A 6000-nucleotide genomic window follows, 5' to 3' on the forward strand; every position below is an offset into this window, starting at 1 on the left:
ATAGGACCAATATGTAAAAGTGCATTATTTAAGAATAACTGTCACATAATGTCAATTAAAGTTTTTAATCATTTACCATTAGATATTAAGGAAATTTCTGACATAAAAAGATTCAAACGGACATTGTATAACTGGCTACTAAATAATAATTTTTACAATATTAATGAATATTTTGACTTCCACACTAGCTAATGACATTTTCATTTTATTATTATTATTTTATTATCACAGTTGTTGACTGATTAAAAGATTGCATGAAGATTGAATAGATTTAATTAAGATGTATTTGTTAGTGTCCGACCGAAGGTTCGGTTTCGGTTTCGGTTTCGGCCAGTTTCGGCCAAAAAATCATGTTTCGGCCGTAGTTTCGGTTTCGGCCAAAAAACGGCCGAACCTTTCGGCCGGGCCGAAACATACGCAATGGTACTTCGTTTTATGAAACTAATTAAACTATGTGACAAAGACCAAAAGTTGTGGAACAAGTGGGACAACAATATTAATTAATATGTACATATATACTGATTAAATTAATCGGTTTATTATTAAACACAATTCCACTAATGATGGGCCCACTGAACGGTCGACGCAGTCTTAAGAGGCTGTCAATACCTAAAACGCGCACACTGTCTAATTGTATCGTAGTAAATGAGATAGCACTGTCGCATTTTACTGTGGGCCTGGGCAAGGCAATAATAAGAAAACTCATCATCTTCCTCGCGTTATCCCAGCATTTTGGCCACGGCTCATGGGAGCATGGGGTCCACTTGACAACTAAGAAAGAAGAGAAAACTCATTGGTACAAGCCGGGGTTTGTAGTGTTTGTACCTGCGACCTTTGGATTGAAAGTCGCACGCTCTTACTCACCGCTAGGCCTAGATATGGCTAGACAAGAAAACTATTGAAATAAAAATAAATGTGGATTATTTGTGTAATATTACTCGTTAGCGGTTTAGGTATATAAAGTAAATGTTTTGACAAATTGATTTTAATTTCAGACACATAAGTCAAGAAATAAAGACATTAGAACCGTTTAATGGTGATTTTAAGACCAATCTTTTCAATTATTTTCTATCGAGCCGATGTTGTCTACGACAACAAGTCACCGCGCGGGGCGCGGGCGCGCGGGGAACAGATACGGACCCCACCACACTCCATTAGCTCCAGCGGCACCCACAACGCCGCACGCGTCTTACATACTATTTTTATCTCATAATACGCTTGTATCAGTATCGGATATTAAATCCCTATTTTTATCATACATCAAGATCTTTTACTTGCACCATAATCGCCTGCAAGTTTTTGGCGACCGTGACAGGACTAGTCACCTCAAGACATCTGCGCGTACGCGACATAGCAACAGGGAAGGCAGAACGTTCGAGAAGCGCGAACAAAGAAACTGCAGCGCGCAACCTTTGGACTGCATGCCACGCGGGTCTCGACGGCGATCTACTTCCAGGGGAGTGCTCAATCCTTATCCTTTACCCTTTTACCTATCCTAGTTTTGATTTTTGTGCTTAGCGTACTTTATTCCAAAAAATAATTACGACTTTTAGTAAATTTCTAAGATTCCGCTAATCATCTTTCTTATCTTGAGTGCATTCTTCGTCTATGCTGCTACGCGCCTATACTTGCCTATACATAATTCAGCATTAAAATCATTATAAAAATTAAAAACATTTTAAGCCTAAAAGCACTTAATCCATTGGCCTGCTGGAGCTAATCAACCTTAATCTATAAGTCATAAAGTGCTAATTGCATTGCATCTTGAATTGCACTGCTTAATATTATAATTAATCTTTAAGTTGTTTACGTAAAATAATAAGTGCTTGTGCACCGAACACGCCCTTGTTCACGCTTTCTTTATACAAAGCATTCCTTAAACATTATTTCGCTAAGATATTTCATAAAAGCAATTAATTTAAGTAACTTTAAATAAGTAAAATTACGTTTTTACCAGTAAATAATTACTATCTCACATTATTAAACATAGTGTTTATTCCTCAAAGGTCCAAACCATTAGATACCTTATATACTTGCATCATAGCTCATTTCGTTTCGGGCCGACATTTCCAGGATAAATCCTTCGGACTGACTGCGCTCGCGTCGGCGGTGCCTGCCTACTCGCTGCAGTGCCGACCTACTTCGCGTCAGCTGTTCGAGCGAGACTTGACCTACTTTCGCGCGGTGTCTCCGCGCACCTGGAACTCCTGCCTGGTTTGATGCACAGTTTTCTTATCTTGTTTATTGATTGCCCTTTACTAGATCTTGTTTATTACCGTTTTTGTGTTGGGTCATTATTTATCCATTTCAACTTTAGTGTCTCGCATATAAATATTAATATAACATAATGACTACACCCACCTCTCCTAACGGCGGCGTAGACATAGGTGCGCTTGAAAATGAATTAAAGCTTAAAGATTTAATTAAACAACGCGGTTCAATTAGAGGTAGACTGACACATTTTGAACAGTTTATTGAAGAGTTGAAAAGGATAAAACCTGACCAAATTTCTGAAGCGCAATTTAATGAATTGAATTTGCGAATTGCAAAAATGGAAGCTTTATTCTGTGATTTTGAGAGATGTCAAAGTCAAATAGAATTATCTTATCCTAACCCGGATGAACAAATTCGCGAAAGAGAGAAAACTGAAAAACGGTTTTACAGTGATATTGCCAGTGCTCAAACATTATTAAAATTGCGACCCATAAATAATGAGGATAAACAAAGTTCGTACAGTAGTTGCTCACGTCAGGATAACGTTAACGTAAAATTACCTGTTATCAAATTACCAGTGTTTGACGGTAATTACTTTTTGTGGTTGGAATTCCGCGATACATTCGAGTCATTAATAAACAATAATGAAACTATCCCTGACATTAACAAATTCCACTATTTACGATCGTCCTTAGAAGGGAGCGCGGCACTTGTAATCAAGTCAATTGAATTTTCTTCACAAAATTACAAGGTCGCATGGGATTTGTTATGCCAGAGGTATAATAACAAGAAAATTCTTATTAATAATCACCTGAAGGCTCTCTTTAAAATAGATCCTTTAACCAGAGAATCACATAAATCTTTAAGATACTTAATTGACCTTGTGACCAAAAACCTGAGGGCACTGACTACGCTTGGACAGCCGGTTGACCAATGGGACACGCTGATTATATTTATGGTGTCCAGTAAACTGGACTCGACCACTAGTGGTAAGTGGGAGGAGTATAGAAACAATCTCTCCGACTTGCCACTCTTGGACGAATTTATCGAGTTTCTTCGCAATCGAGCGGACATTTTAGAAACTACATTAGCTAACAGACATGAAAAAAGCGTCTCTCATATTCCTAAAGATAGTCATCCAAAAAGTGAACATAAGGGCTCATTCACAAAAAATGAATATAAAGGCCCATTCACACAAAATGAACATAAAGGCTCATTCACACATAGTAAATTTGCAAAAAGTTTCCTCACGTCCAGTACTCCTAAACCGGTAGGTTCATCGTGTCCAATGTGTAGTCAGGGTCACAGAATCATAGACTGCGAATCATTCAAATCTTTACCGCTCGAAAGCAAGTGGAGCGAAGCCTTAAAGTTAAATCTTTGCACCAACTGTTTACGACGCGGACATGAAACACGTAATTGTAAATTAGGAGAATGTAGATTATGTCATAAGAAGCATAACACATTACTGCATAAAGATAATAACGTAACTAAACCCTTGTCTGCGACGACACCCACGGTTGGAACATCAAATGACCTTGAAGTAGTCAACCAACCGCATAGGGCTTTATCAGTCCGATCAGATAAGCAGATTATGCTTGGTACCGCGTTAGTTAAGGTATCCAATCCCAACACAAATGTATCATATGTAGCTCGCGCTGTCCTTGATGCCGGCAGCCAACCTTGCTTCATTACTGAAAACATAAAAAATAAACTTGGATTAGGGAATCCTGAACCCGATTCTTTAGATATATCGGGCATTAAAAACATTAAACTCTCAGCATCCGATCGATGCGATGTAGTTGTCAGCTCCATGTCAAATCAGTTCCAAGTGACGCTAAACTGCTTAGTCCTTAATGAGATTACAGATCAGTTGCCCAACTTACCTGTAGACCTTACTCAACTAAACATACCTAAACATATTCAGCTCGCTGATCCTGAATTCCATAAAGTTTCTGATGTCGATATATTGATAGGTGCCGAAGTATTTTACGAACTGTTAGGTTTTGAAAAAATACGTCTAGGCCAAGATTTACCCCTTCTTGTAAGTACAGAATTCGGCTGGATCGTAGCAGGTCGTTTAATTCCAACTCATGTTCCTAATTCTAAAACGTCGCAAAAGCTTCATAGTTTTTTCACAAAGGAAATTAGTGAAAAGTTGACCAAGTTCTGGAACCTTGAAGAACTTCCAGAAGCCAAAGCTCCCTTGTCAGCTGACGAGGAGTTTTGTGAAGAGCACTTTAAAGCTCATACTTACCGTTTACCAGATGGCAGGTTCACAGTTCAGATGCCACTGAAAGAAACCCCTGAAAAGTCATTAGGCGATTCTTACCGAGGTGCTGCCAAGCGATTTTATACCTTAGAGAAAAAATTAAATAAAGATCCTAATTTGAAAAAACAATATAGTGATTTTATACATGAATACGAGTCTTTAGGTCATCTCACACGAATCGATAAGCCGACATTCGGTTATTATCTAGCACATTTCTGCGTTATAAGAGAAAATAGTGAAAGTACCAAATTGAGAGTAGTCTTTGACGGAAGCATGAAAAGTGCCTCCTTAAAAAGCCTTAACGACATACAATGTGTAGGCCCTGTCGTACAAGACGACCTCTTTAATATTTTAATCAGGTTCCGTCAACATAAATATGTTTTTACGGGAGACATAGAAAAATGTTATCGCCAAATCCTAATTCATGATTCGCAACGAAACTTACAGTTAATATTATGGCGCGAAGATGACACAAAGCCTTTAGAAGTGCTTCAATTCAATACTGTCTCCTACGGCACGGCCTCAGCACCATTCTTAAGCACACGGTGCCTTTTACAGCTCGCATTAGAATGCCCGGATCCTTTAGTATCTGAAGTCATAAAAAGTGATTGCTATATGGATGATATCTTAACAGGTGCAGACAGTAAAGAAACTTTGTCTCACGTACTCAACGGAGTAGTAGGCACACTTAATTCGGCATGCTTTCCAGTGCATAAATTCCGTAGCAACTGTCCTGAAATATTTAAGGATTCGGTAGTATCTGACAATCTAAACCTAAGTAAACAGTCCAGTGTTCTAGGTGTACAGTGGACACCAAACACTGACAATCTTGCATTTGCGATTGAACCAATTCCTAAAGATGAAATCGTTACAAAGAGAACAATCTTATCTAACACTTGTAAGATATTTGACCCTCTTGGGCTCCTAAGTGCTTGCACTATTACACTTAAAATCTTACTTCAAAAACTGTGGTCTATCAAGTTGACTTGGGATGAGGAGGTACCCGCGGACATTAAGAAAACGTGGCTTAAACTACATAACGACTTGAATGCTTTACTTTCAGTTTCTGTACCTAGACATGTACAATGTTCATCTCCTGTCGCTTGTGCGATCCATTGTTTTGTAGACGCGTCTAAAGACGCTTACGCGGCTTGCGTATACGTACGCACCACGGATAGTTCAGGCTTCATAACTGTCAGATTGCTTTGCGCAAAAACCCGAGTCTGTCCCCTTAAAGTTCAGACTATACCTAAACTTGAATTGTCAGCAGCCCTATTGGGCGCTCGACTCGTTTCCAAGGTCAGCGGAGCCCTTCGTTGCTCCATACAGGAAAAGGTTTTCTGGTCAGACTCCACTATAGCACTTGGCTGGATAAAAACAAGCCCTAAAATACTTAAAACATTCGTGTGTAACAGAGTGAATGAGATTCGTGAGCTTACCTCGAGAGACTCGTGGCGACATGTACCCACTGATAAAAATCCAGCTGACCTGGCCTCGAGAGGCGTAGCTCCAAG

Source organism: Cydia amplana, chromosome 16, assembly GCF_948474715.1.
Source record: "Cydia amplana chromosome 16, ilCydAmpl1.1, whole genome shotgun sequence".
In the NCBI taxonomy this organism is placed as follows: domain Eukaryota; kingdom Metazoa; phylum Arthropoda; class Insecta; order Lepidoptera; family Tortricidae; genus Cydia; species Cydia amplana.